This window comes from Oncorhynchus mykiss, chromosome 18 (assembly GCF_013265735.2).
Source record: "Oncorhynchus mykiss isolate Arlee chromosome 18, USDA_OmykA_1.1, whole genome shotgun sequence".
Classification (NCBI taxonomy): domain Eukaryota; kingdom Metazoa; phylum Chordata; class Actinopteri; order Salmoniformes; family Salmonidae; genus Oncorhynchus; species Oncorhynchus mykiss.
This window is the reverse complement of record NC_048582.1, coordinates 34,372,331-34,386,447: the sequence shown is the minus strand read 5'-3', so window position 1 is coordinate 34,386,447 and position 14,117 is coordinate 34,372,331. Positions and strand designations below refer to the sequence as shown.

At 43.9% G+C, this 14,117-nt stretch overlaps 1 protein-coding gene across 7 annotated transcripts in view; it reads right to left on the bottom strand.

Moving 5' to 3' along the window:
• pleca (plectin a) overlaps positions 1-10,352 on the bottom strand; it is a 198,842-nt gene extending 188,490 nt beyond the window's left edge. For all 7 annotated transcript variants that reach the window (XM_021571712.2, XM_021571715.2, XM_021571716.2 and 4 more), the window contains exon 1: positions 9,884-10,352. The gene's annotated coding sequence lies outside the window, so the exon portion shown is untranslated. The remainder of the gene's footprint in view (positions 1-9,883) is intronic.
• Between the last annotated feature and the right edge of the window lie 3,765 nt (positions 10,353-14,117).

The window sequence follows — 14,117 nt, the reverse complement described above, 5'->3', positions numbered from 1 at the left end:
GACAAAATTGAGGCTATAATTAAGAATTTGGAGCTCTTCTCTGTCTGCATTAACAAGGACAACACACAGGTCTTTCCATCATTGTATTTTTTGTGTGCAAATTAATTCAAGCTTACGTCAAATGTGATATAGCGAAGCACCTGAGTGAGTTGGCTGTGCAATTATGCAGGTACTTCCCGAAACGGATGACACAAACAACTGGATTCGTTATCCCTTTCATGCCCTGCCTCCAGTCCACTTACCGATATCTGCCTCATCAAAATTGCAACAAGCGGTTCTGTGAAAATTGAATTTAATCACTAGCCACTGCCAGATTTCTGGATTGGGCTGCGCTCAGAGTATCCTGCCTTGGCAAATCGCACTGTTGAGACACTGATGCTTTTTGCAACCATGTACCTATGTGAGAGTGGATTCTCGGCCCTCACTAGCATGAAAACTAAATACAGGCACAGACTGTATGGAAAATGATTTAAGACTGCGAATCTCCAATACAACCCAACATTGCAGAGTTATGTGCCTCCTTTCAAGCATACCCTTCTCATTAACCTGTGGTGAGTTATTCACAATCTTTTTATAAACAAATAAAGGTTTAAAATGTAAGATGGTTAAATAAAAGAGCAAAATGATTTATTATTAAGAGAGAAAGAGAGTATCTGTGACTTTGCATACGGTTACCACTCCCTGTGCAGAAGGTGGAAAGCTGGCATTGAGGAGGAAGAGGTCATTATGTTAATCTTGAAGAATATCAACCCTATACTAGCCAGTCAACTCCAAGAAAGAAAGAGTCACCACTGTTGATGTACTGGTTCGACTGGGACAGCAGTTCGAGAAGGACAGAGAATGCCAACAACAATATGAACAGAGAGAGAAACAGACACCCAAACAGTTACCAAAGCCAGACCATCAACAACAGCCAAAGTCTCCAGCCAAGACCCCTCCCATGTTCTGTTGGAGATGTGGCTGAAGAATATCCCTTTTGGCTACATGTCCAAGACCGTATCAAGTAAACCCTTCCAGAAACCACAAATCACAACAGGCTAACAGACCTAACTCCCATCGCAGGAACGACCATCCTACTCTGGGTGCTTTGACCAGAGCTGAAACCCCAAGAGTCACTGCCTATGCCCCCCTGTCAACATCCCCTTCCTTTCAGTTAATACCGCACCAACTGGTGTTACCCCTGTCCATAGGCCCGTGGAAGAGCCATTCTGGACACCGGGTCATCCTACACACGGCTCCTTGAGAAACTGTGGAAGGAGGTTAAAGGTCCACAATACAACTTGAAGCCGTGGACAGAAGGTCCACTCTATCTGGCTGATGGTGAGGCTAAACGACCACTTGGATGAAGTGAGGTAGAGTTCCGCCTGTGTAACCGCTCCTATATGATTCCTTCTGTTATCCTACAAACCAAGAACCTTGCTTTTCCTGTCGTGTTGGGAATTGATTTCATGTACTTCAGTGGTGTCCAGATTGATATCGCACACAATTGCTACTGGTTTCCACACAATCAGAGCAAGAAGCATTTCTTCCAATCAGAAGCTACGAAGTTACATGAATGGGGACCAAAAGTGGCAGTCTTCTCTGCCTTTGCTCTAGCACCACTAACCCTTGGTAATCCTTCTGATGATCTCCTTTTACAGGCTGTGAGAAGAGGTCAGCTGGAACAGCCAGAGGAGTTAAGGCTGTTAGAACAGCTGCAGAATAACTGATGTATGTACTTCAAAGCTGAGACGCACCGGGCTCCTGAAGCACAAGATATTCCTTACACAGAAAATGCAGATCAAACAGAAGTCATATCGCTTGTCCCCAGCGAAGCTAATCATTCAAAAGGGACTCATTAATGATATGTTGACACAAGATATAATTGAACGTTCCTCCTCTCTCTGGGCTGCTCCGGTTGTCCTCATCCAAAAAAAGACCGGTGGTCTTAGATTTTGTGTGGACTATAGGAAGACCAACAATGTTTCCCAGACTAATGCCTATCCTCTTCCCACCGTCCACGAGATCCTGGAGTCATTGTCTGGCGCTGTTGTGTTTACTACCCTTGACCTCAATAGTGGCTATTGGCAGGTTGAGATGGACCATGAAAGCAAGGACAAGACTGCTTTTGTCTGTGCTTGTTTTCCTTTAAGGTGGTGCCGTTTTTTATTAGAGAATGCACCTGCCACTTTCCAAAGACTGATGGAGATTGCATTAGGTGAGCTCAAAGGGAAGATCTGTTTCATCTACCTGGACAATATGATGATCTACTCCCAGACCAGAGAACAACACTTGCTAGATCTTCAAGCAGTGTTGGACAAGCTAACAGAAGCTGGTCTGACATTGAACATGAAGAAGAGCAACTTCTGCCAAGACTCCTTGAAGTTCCTTGGCCATATTGTGTCTTTTGACGGCATTCATGTGGATCCTGAAAAGACCAAGGCGGTACAAGACCTCCCTGTGCCAACCACACTCAAGGCCCTTCAATGGTTCCTTGAAATGGCTGGATGGTACCATCGTTTTGTGTCGAACTTCTCCCAGGTGGCAGAACCCCTCAATGCATTGAAGCAAAAAGGAGCGAAATTCCGATGGACGGCAGAGTGCCAGACCTCCTTTGAAACCCTGAAACGACACCTTGTCACCCCTCCCATTTTGAGTTATCCCAACTGACTGCCTTTTTGTTGTTTACACTGATGCAAGTGATGTTGGACTTGGTGCTGTCCTAGTCCAACAGACTGGACTTGGCACTGAAGAGGTGCTAGCGTTCGCCAGTCGGAGATTGAATGGAGGAGAACGGAACTACTCCACAACCGAGCAAGAGTGCCTTGCAGTTGTCTGGGCTTTGGAAAAGTGGAGGTATTACCTGGAGAGAAGACACTTCACTGTGGTCACTGACCATTCCTCCCTTGTGTGGGTGTTCAAGACTAACAAACCAAGCACCAGACTCATCAGATGGGCTCTACGGTTGCAAGAGTTCACCTTTGCAGTAGAATACAGGAAAGGAAAATACAACACTGTTCCAGATGCCTTATCCAGAGCTCCTGCTTGTGGTAATGGTGGCCCTCATCTTACATGTGCTACTGTCCTGTTTAGCAGTTGAGACTCACCCAAAACTGACTTTCCTATCTCTGATGAGGCCATATGGAAGGGCCAACAGGATGATCCAGAAGTACAGGCTTTGTACCAGACTATCCTGGAAGACGGAGAAAAGCTGGTCAATCCACCACCAAGCTGACCATCATTGAAGACAAAGTCTACCGAGTTGTACAACTACCTCACAGAACACTCTACCAAATGTACATACCTGAACCTCTGCGCCTTCAACTGCTTTAACATTTCCATGAAGACCCATTAGCTGGTAATTTGGGCAGGTTCAAAACCTACAAGCGGTTGCAAGCATTACTGTACTGGCCACATCTGAGCATGGTCACACATCCGAAACTGTCAGCTTTGTCAAATGTACGAACCAGAAAGTAGAACACCTGCTGGCAAGTTGCAGCAAACGGTGGTTTCCCGACCTTGGGAAATGTTAGGAGTGGATGTGATGGGTCCATTTCCTAGAAGCTCCAATCAGAATGTGTACATGCTTGTTTTTGTTGATTACTATTCAAAGTGGGTGATCTCTTTGCCCAGCATCAGGCCACAGCGAGGACCGTCTCTAACATCCTCACGAAAGAGATCCTGACTCGCTGGGGAGTGCCTGATTACATCCTGTCTGACCGAGGTTCCCAATTCATCTCTGATCTCTTTGAGGAGACCTGACAAAGATGGAACCCAAGACAGAAGTTGACCACGGCCTATCACCCACAGACCAACTTCACTGAGAGAGTTAATCGAACCTTGAAGACAAAGGTTGCTTCCTATGTAGGGACCCAGCACAAACACTGGGACAAGAACATTCATGAGTTTCGATTTGCCCTGACTTCTGCTGTGCAAGAGTCCACTGGAGTCACACCTGCAGAGCTGAACCTGAGTCGTCCATTCCGAGGACCCTTGGATATGGTGCTACAGCCCCAGCAGGCTACTCCAACTCTGCATGCTATGACCAGGTAGTCCCTCTCCACAACTTGAGAGCTCGTCTCAAAGAACATGATCCAGGCCCGACTCAAGCAGAAGAGAAATTATGGCAAGAAGAGACATGCAGTTCCAGGTTAGTGATCGGGTGTGGCTTCGCTCTCATCCTTACTCAAAAGCTGAACAATTCTTCTCGGCCAACCTCACTCCTAAATGTCAAGGACCATATAGGATTTTGGAGCAGATGGGCCCTCTGAACTACCGAGTGGTGAAAGACGACACAGGTGAAGATATGCGCATTGTCCATGTCTCAAGCCTCAAGGCCTGTTACCCCTCAGCTGAGGAGCGTGAGTGCCACAAAGTTATGAATATTTTTGTAGAGGAAAGTGATGAGAAGAATTCTCGGTTTCCCAGATGTGTCTTCCAGGGTAATGGTCAGATTTTTCCAGAGGGGGGGGGGGGGGGGGGGTGTGTGTGACGGCCCTACATTTTTCTGAACCGTCTCAGTGCTTCTCCTTCCAATAGGGCGCTTCCCCTTTAATTCCCAATGAAATAGCCAGCATCAGCTGCACAAAAAGGGGTTTGTGATGGAGACGTGAATGAGGATGTGTTCAACCCTCAGTTCCCAAGCTTCTCTATTCCGTTTGTTTTGTTGCCTTTTAAACATGTGTTTTGTAGCCTAATAGAGTTTACCCAGGATCGGATCCACTCTTTGCGTCCGTTGACTACACATCTCCGTTGTTCTTCGTGGCCTTTCTCTGCTGAAGATCTGTTGGCGGAATGGATTGTCTGACTGACTACAACCTTTTTGTATACCGTATTTCATTTGTTTTGGTGTGATGTATACCGTGATGATTTATGTGGTCAGTTGTAGTTGAAGACTTATTGAGATTTGATACTCTTTATGGTTGTGTGGTAAAAGAGTTGATATTTTGATTGTATGATTGAGACTGGGTTGAGACCACACTTTTATGAACAGACAAACATTGCGTGACTAAGGTCACTTGAGTTCCCTAAACTCCTTTACCGGGCTGGACTCTTTTAGGCCAGTAGTACAGAACTTTTCTGGAGGAAACAGAGCTCATTATTTGTTATATTATTATATGTGTGTGATCATTTATGTTGGTAATACAACCCACACAAAATAATACAGTTGTTTTAAAGTTATTTCCAATCTTTTAAGGGTTTATGAAAAGTGTATGTCCATCCTGACTTTTACATGAGTCCTTTTGTATTGGTGTAGACTTGACGGACCAGACGGGACTCATTCCCTCACAAACCAAAAGGAGAAATCAATATTTTCTCTGGTAGGCACAACCTACCTGGCACCCCTACAAACAATAACCTCAAGTCAAAACCATTACAATATACTGCAGTTGAGGAACAAGTTGATAAACTTGTAACCCCACTTTTGAGAAAACGGCCCTTGAATGTTTTGGTACACCTACTGGAGAGCTCTTCTTAGTCTACACCCATTCAGCATTGTTCAAACGGGGCGGCAGGGTAGCCTAGTGGTTAGAGCGTTGGACTAGTAACCGGAAGGTTGCAAGTTCAAACCCCCGAGCTGACAAGGTACAAATCTGTCGTTCTGCCCCTGAACAGGCAGTTAACCCACTGTTCCTAGGCCCTATGGGACTCCCAATTACGGCTGGTTGTGATACAGCCTGGAATAAAACCGGGGTCTGTAGCACTGAGATGCAGTGCCTTAGACCGCTGCGCCATTCAGGAGCCCAATCCATTAGCCTCACTCATTTCTTTAAGGATTCACATGTGAGACAATGTGGTAAACAAACCCTATATCAAATAAGCTATTTGTCACATGCACAGGATACAGAAGGTGTAAACAGTACAGTACTTGCATAGTAGCAATATCAAAAACAAAACGTGTCCAGATAAAAATATTTTAGCATTATTAGATGACGCTTACCCGACACACTTGTCTAATTTGATGGGTCATATGAAGGAAATGCTATAACCACCCCCCAGCCACATCTAGCTAAGTGGAAGGGTCACTATTGTCTAGACATGTACACATAGATGGCCGTAATCACCCCCAGACACACCAGGCTCATTTGATAGATCATGTAATAATCCGGCCAGTCTTTTGTTTAGCCATGTAGTTAGCTACCTAAGTAGCTAGATAAACAATGAACCGGTATAATCCCAACTCACACTACTAATACAAACATTGTCATAGCTGTAGTATGAATCTGCAGGTAGCTAAAGCTAACAAACTAGGTTCAGAGTTAGCTAGCTAACATTAGGCCATAACCATTTGCATTGCTAGTTTTCTGATTCAAATAATATTAGTGCACAGATCATACACGTAACATTAGCTAGCGAGCCAGCAAGCTAACGTTTGCTAGCTAACTAACAGTAAGCTTTAACTTGCAATAAAAACAACTTTCTGACAAAATTAGAAACTTATATCTGAAAATGTAGCTAGACTCGTCCCTGTATCCATAGATGAACGCTTCACAGTAGACTGGAACCATTTATCTCTGTTTTGTTTGTAGTTACATCTTGTTCGACCAGAGTTGTGTCAAGTCACTCTGGTTCACACTGACCATGGTGTGTGAAGGAAGTAGCCCGTTACTTTTTCCAACTGATCTCTCGATAGCGCCTGCTAAATTCAGGGCATCAATGTTGTTGAGTAAAGTAGCAAACCTTTTGTAGTTCTCGATGGCTAACATTATATCTTTAAAAAACAGTGCGGTAGAAAGGACTGTCAACACTTACTGAACAGCTCAAATTAGACAGAAGCATGCTACATGGCAGACCAATCCAACCTCATCTCCCGGCATGTCCAGACCATCCATTATCTCAGACAATCATGGCTAGTGGGAAGGTTCCTGCCTTTTTCCATGGCTAAACCAACTAGGCTCGTAATTTACCAATTTTATTTTGTATTTATGGATGGAATACAAGTTTGTTATTAATGAACGTTCGCATTTTGATTAAAAAAAACACGTTTACGTTCAAATGCCGCTCCTGTGAAGCAGTGATGTGCGACATATGCGTAGTTTCCTGAAACTAGTCACATATGAAATGTATTAATTACACTGTTAGAATGTTGCAGTCAGATTGACTGCTCGTTAGCTTGAAGGAGTGTCCCTCGAGGCCCAAGCGGTTCTAGTGTTGATAACCATCTGTGTTATGCAAACTTTCTCCTTTAAACTCGGACAAAACAGAGATGCTTGTTCTAGGTCCCAAGAAACAAAGAGATCTTCTGTTGAATCTGACAATTAATCTTAATGGTTGTACAGTCGTCTCAAATAAAACTGTGAAGGTCCTCGGCGTTACTCTGGACCCTGATCTCTCTTTTGAAGAACATATCAAGATCATTTCAAGGACAGCTTTTTTCCATCTACGTAACATTGCAAAAATCTGAAACGTTCTGTCCAAAAATGATGCAGAAAAATGAATCCATGCTTTTGTCACTTCTAGGTTAGACTACTGCAATGCTCTACTTTCCGGCTACCCGGATAAAGCACTAAATAAACTTCAGTTAGTGCTAAATACGGCTGCTAGAATCCTGACTAGAACCAAAAAAATGTGATCATATTACTCCAGTGCTAGCCTCTCTACACTGGCTTCCTGTCAAAGCAAGGGCTGATTTCAAGGTTTTACTGCTAACCTACAAAGCATTACATGGGCTTGCTCCTACCTATCTCTCTGATTTGGTCCTGCCGTACATACCTACACGTACGCTATGGTCACAAGACGCAGGCCTCCTAATTGTCCCTAGAATTTCTAAGCAAACAGCTGGAGGCAGGGCTTTCTCCTATAGAGCTCGATTTTTATGGAACGGTCTGCCTACCCATGTCAGAGACGCAAACTCGGTCTCAACCTTTAAGTCTCTACTGAAGACTCATCTCTTCAGTGGGTCATATGATTGAGTGTAGTCTGGCCCAGGAGTGGGAAGGTGAACGGAAAGGCTCTGGAGCAACGAACCGCCCTTGCTGTCTCTGCCTGGCCGGTTCCCCTCTTTCCACTGGGATTATCTGCCTCTAAACCTATCACAGGGGCTGAGTCACTGGCTTACTGGGGCTCTCTCATGCCGTCCCTGGAGGGGGTGCGTCACCTGAGTGGGTTGATTCACTGATGTGGTCATCCTGTCTGGGTTGGCGCCCCCGCCCCCCCCTTGGGTTGTGCCGTGGCGGAGGTCTTTGTGGGCTATACTCAGCCTTGTCTCAGGATGGTAAGTTGGTGGTTGAAGATATCCCTCTAGTGGTGTGGGGGCTGTGCTTTGGCAAAGTGGGTGGGGTTATATCCTTCCTGTTTGGCCCTGTCCGGGGGTGTCCTCGGATGGGGCCACAGTGTCTCCTGTCCCCTCCGGTCTCAGCCTCCAGTATTTATGCTGCAGTAGTTTATGTGTCGGGGGGCTAGGGTCCGTTTGTTATATCTGGAGTACTTCTCCTGTCCTATTCGGTGTCCTGTGTGAATCTAAGTGTGTGTTCTCTAATTCTCTCCTTCTCTCTTTCTTTCTCTCTCTCGGAGGACCTGAGCCCTAGGACCATGCCCCAGGACTACCTGACATGATGACTCCTTGCTGTCCCCAGTCCACCTGGCCGTGCTGCTGCTCCAGTTTCAACTGTTCTGCCTTATTATTATTCGACCATGCTGGTCATTTATGAACATTTGAACATCTTGGCCATGTTCTGTTATAATCTCCAACCGGCACAGCCAGAAGAGGACTGGCCATCCCACATATGCTCTCTCTAATTCTCTCTTTCTTTCTCTCTCTCGGAGGACCTGAGCCCTAGGACCATGCACCAGGAATACCTGACATGATGACTCCTTGCTGTCCCCAGTCCACCTGACCGTGCTGCTGCTCCAGTTTCAACTGTTCTGCCTTATTATTATTCGACCATGCTGGTCATTTATGAACATTTGAACATCTTGGCCATGTTCTGTTATAATCTCCACCCGGCACAGCCAAAAGAGGACTGGCCACCCCACATAGCCTGGTTCCTCTCTAGGTTTCTTCCTAGGTTTTGGCCTTTCTAGGTAGTTTTTCCTAGCCACCGTGCTTCTACACCTGCATTGCTTGCTGTTTGGGGTTTTAGGCTGGGTTTCTGTACAGCACTTTGAGATATCAGCTGATGTACGAAGGGCTATATAAATACATTTGATTTGATGTAACCATACCTAACCGCATACTAATTTCAGTAGCACAGATTTACATTTACTATTTTACGTTTAGTCTATGAGACCAGGCTGGGCAAAGACAGGGCAAATTATTGGATACTGTAGACAGTCTGTAGTGGTGTCCATTTTATTACCTGTGCTGTATTATTGAGGTAACAGTGGGAGCGGAAAAGGTCCTACTATTTATTATGTTCTATTAAAAACTAGAGAGAAGCCTGACCTCAACAGTGACACCACTAGGAAATGACACGCCCACTGATCGCTTTGAGGGAACTACTGCACCACAACTTTCTGTTGGTTATATCTGCACTGTTTTAAAATTGCCATTGGTTTGTATTTAATTGAATCTTCCCATTGATTACATTTTCAAGGTCCCATAAATTTGACTCCTTCAAATTATTTAAAAGACGGTACTCAAATAAATAAACACTTCCCTAAACAGTCGCAGGACATTCATGAAAATGCATTTTTTTTCTTCATACTGTATCATTACAGGTGCATGATGCCATGACGTTAGTTTGTAGCGAAATTACATGCTGGATGTTATTGATGCTACTGCATGATCAAAGTCATCCTCCAGAAACGCAAATGATAACTTGTCAACAATATGGGAGAAGTCATAACAGTTTCGATGACACAAGCGCACATTATAGCTTACTAAACCACATCGATGATGCGGCAAGATAGCCCCAGGATGATATGAGTCATTCGGTAAAACAGTGGATGCTTTTATACTCACGTTCAACCTTGACTGCACTGGTCCAACCGCGGTATCGCTCCACGACGTGTTATACAGCAATAAATTACGCTACCAGGTTGAATTTGGAATGTCCTCCCGCCCGTTTCACATAAAAATTAAAGAGCCATCGAAAGGCAACTCCTTGGTCTGTATCCCGCGTTGGGCTGTTTAAATAGATGGTCCCTCGAGACATACAGGTTCGGGGAAGATAACCGAGGCTGCCACCCACCACTCGCCAAATAATGGTTGAGTCAAGCAGTGTAAAATACCTAGTTTGAAGTTGTATTAGTCGTATGTACGAGATACACATGACATGTTATATAGCCTCCTTACACCGTCGAACAAAATGCTTATTTGCAGGTTCCTTCTCAATCTCACTGATAGATTCACAGAGGCGCATGGGCAAAGTTATGAGATCAGACTGTATCGCTACTTCTAGAAGCACTATGGAATCCACTAACTAGTTAACGGGATGATGAATATGATTAGGGAAAAAATGCAAACGACGCAAAATATGCCACTTTACGGCACAGGACACTAAACGCAGACTGCCCCGGTCATCATCAACTGGTCTTCTCAGTGGAAATAACAGTGTCAACTCATAAATTACTTCCCAAACGGCACCCTGTTCCCTTCATAGTGTTGATCTCTGGTCAAAAGTTGTTTTAAAAAACATTTATTTAACCCTTATTTTACCAGGTAAATTGACTTAGAACACATTCTCATTTACAGCAACGACCTGGGGAATAGTTACAGGGGTGAGCAATAAACCAATTGGATGCTGGTATAAAAGCCAAATTGGGAATTTACACTGGGGTTAACGCCTCTACTCGTATGAAAAGTGCCATGGGATCTTAGTGACCACAGATAGTCAGGACACCTGGAAGACTGCACCCTACACAGGGCAATGCCCCCAATCACTGCCCAGAGGAAAGAGTGTCTCCTACTGGCCCTCCAACACCACTTACAGTCTCCTATTCAGGGACCAACCAGGACCAACCCTACTTATCTTCAGAGACAAACCAACAGTGGGAGGCAGTGTGGTATGCTGCTGGCTAAATGTAGTGCACCCAGTGCACTACTGGCAACCTGCCGTTCAGGGCAGGCCAGAGCCCCACCTGTTTTGAGCCCCACATTTTTAGCAAAAAAAAAGGTAAAATAAAAAACATGCAAAACAGGGGGCTTGCCTGTTTTGCATGTTATTTTGGCATTAATATGTGTCACATATCAGTTTGCAAGCAATGTCAAAAATAGATATATATCATTGAGTTAATAAATGGTCTTTTGATTTCTTGAGTAAGTCAGCTCCAAAATACAGGCTAGCTCAGTGCTTTCTGTGGTGGTTGGGGAAGCCAGCAGAAAATACAGAGTGTTGCGGCGTGATTGGCTCAGTGTTCTGTCACTCATGGGGACACTACGTCACCACCAAGTCTAAGGGTAGAGCTCTAAAATTCTAGCCCCTTGGGTGCTGTTATAGAATTACATTAGAAGTGCCCATCCAAGAAGGCTCAAGGTCATTGGACACAGATAAAATTGCATCAAATTACGTTATATCTACAGTAGCTTTGATTGGACTGTCAACATCATACTTAAAAAATCTTAGCTAGCAGTCATCATCATGAATGAAGTCCACAATCTACTGGCAAATCCTTTTTAATCCTTGTCATATGAAGAGAAATAATGGAGAGAAATTAGAGATAAAACGTATCAGTGCTCATCGGCCATTGGACATTGGACACAACAAGTTGGAAATTGCAAATGCAACAAAGAGTGTTTTGGAAGGAATCAGTGGCTAACTGCAAGCATTGCAAAGCAATTATTGGCCTGCTATTCAGTGGAGTGGCTGTGTGGTAACTAAATCTAAGAATAAGGGTCTATTTTCCTAGTTTAAAATTATACGCATTCAACATTGGCCATGCTGTCAATGAAGCATGATTTGTGTTGCGCTCAAAACAACTGTTAACTCGGAACTATAAAATCTGACTTTAGTGAGTTCAAGACAACTGGGAATTCGGGGAAAAATGAGCTAGGACTGGGAAAATACGTTTTGAACTTTCATCCAACTCAGAATTGTAAATCAGGAACTCAGGCCTCTTTCTAGAGCTACAACCTGAAATTCAATGACATCATCATGATTCAACTTTTTTTTAGTTCCCGGTTGTCTTGAAAGCACCATAAATCCAGAGAATGCCAGACTTTGATGACAAAATTTGCCCACGAAGGACCGCCTTCCTGTTCAAATTTGCACAGCACAACAAGGTAAATCCAAAAATGTCTTGTGTGCTGCTGCATAAATTATGTAATATGCCAGGGAGATATGTATACTGTAGGTAAGTAAGTTTTAAAGTAAGTGTATGTTGTCGAGTAAGCTGTTAGTAGCCCATGTGCCTTCCCTAATAATTTGGTCTATTTTTACCTCTTAGTTTCGCCTACTGTTATGACTTGGTGGTGCACATGTAGCCTATAACCTGTTTTTGAGAAATTTAATCACTGAATGTTGTAAGAGCTTTCAGCTTTCTGACTTGGTGTACATGGAGAACACTGTAAGAATGGTCCATGTTCTGAATTCTGTCGCTGCACATTTCAAAAGTGCTAAACAAATAGTTATATTGACTACATCCCACCTAGCTCACTCACTAACGTCTTAACCGAAATTACGGATTTCCTCTTATCCACTTGTTGTCCCCTTATGCCATAGTTTGTACATCTCAATTATCAGTAGAAACCACATTTGTTTAAGCAAGTCAGCCATATCAGCTATGTTTTTTTAAAGGCAGTAAATGACGTTGAATGAACTGTTTCGCAGCCAGACAAGGCTCTGCTGATAGCCAGGTGTAGCAGAGGTAAGGTGTTGGGACTGCTGTTGGGACTCAGCTGTTGGGACAGCTTTATGTAAGCCCTCACAGTTTGTGGGCACCGGTTTGTCATTGTTATAGTGCAATTAATGTATTGTTTAGTGTTGTGTTGTGGCTTTGTTTGCATGCATCCCAAATTATATATTTTTTGCCTCACCAAGATTTACATGCTAAAATCGCCACTGAGCGCACGACATAGGGAATAGCATGCCACTTGGGATGTACTTGGGATGTACTTGGGATGTAACTCTAGATAAAATACAGTCGTTCAGCTACACTGCCAGACTCATTCTTGCTGACCTCGGCTAAATCAGCATGTCTGTACATGAGAAACACTCTTTTTACGTCACTTATATATCGAAGTGATTTATTCATTGCAGGTTAGGCGAATTAACGAAGCAGGTTAGGAGACTGAGGGTGTTTTCAACTTGGTCCCTTTCAGACAATTTTTGTGAATTCAGTGCGGTTTTGTGCAGTGTGAACACTCCAAAGGAACACTGACCCCTCAAAAGAGACCTTGAGGAGAACCAAACTGAGACCATCTCGAGTGGTCGGTTTGCTTGAATTCTGCGGTCCGGTTCCCTTTTTTAGGACAATGTGATTACCTTGTCATTATTCCCGCACCACACACTAGACTACTGCAACACAGTTTCCCCTGCCATTCTCCTGCCATCCCCTGCCGTTTTTGTTGCTGTTTTTGTATATTGATTATCGATTGTCAAGGACGCCTATAAATTCCAAAATGTGTGGATGTTTTTGTTTGCAATATGTAAACTGTAAGCTAACGTAGCTTCATAAGCTGTTTATTGATTGTGGGGTTTGAATAGTGTGAAAATACAATATATTTGGTGAGAATCTATTCTAGCTCTTAAAGGGTCAGTAGCCTACCTTGGGTGTACAATGTTTAATTGCAGCGTTATTTATTCTGCAGTTATTCTATTGCTATTTATTCTGTTACCAATCAAATTTACATGTTAATGGTATCTTCTGGTTACCATTATTATCTCATATTTTAACTAAATGCAAGCTATTAGGTTCCAAAATGTAAGTAGGGGGCATCCCAAGTGGCGCAGCAGTCTAAGGCACTGCAGACCCGGGTTTGATCCCAGACTGTGTCGGGCACCGGCGGACTTCGGTTGTCAGTTGAACCGTGTTTCCTCCATTGCAGCTGGCTTCTGGGTTAAGCAGGCAGATGTTAAGAAGCGCAGTTTGGTGGGTCATGACTCGACTTTCGCCTCTCCCGAGCCCTTTGGGGAGTTACAGCGATGAGACAAGTTCGCAATTGGATATCACAAAAAGGGGGGTAAAAAATATAGGTAAACTCAGCGAAAAAATAAACGTCTCTTTTTCAGGACCCTGTCTTTCAAAGATAATTCACA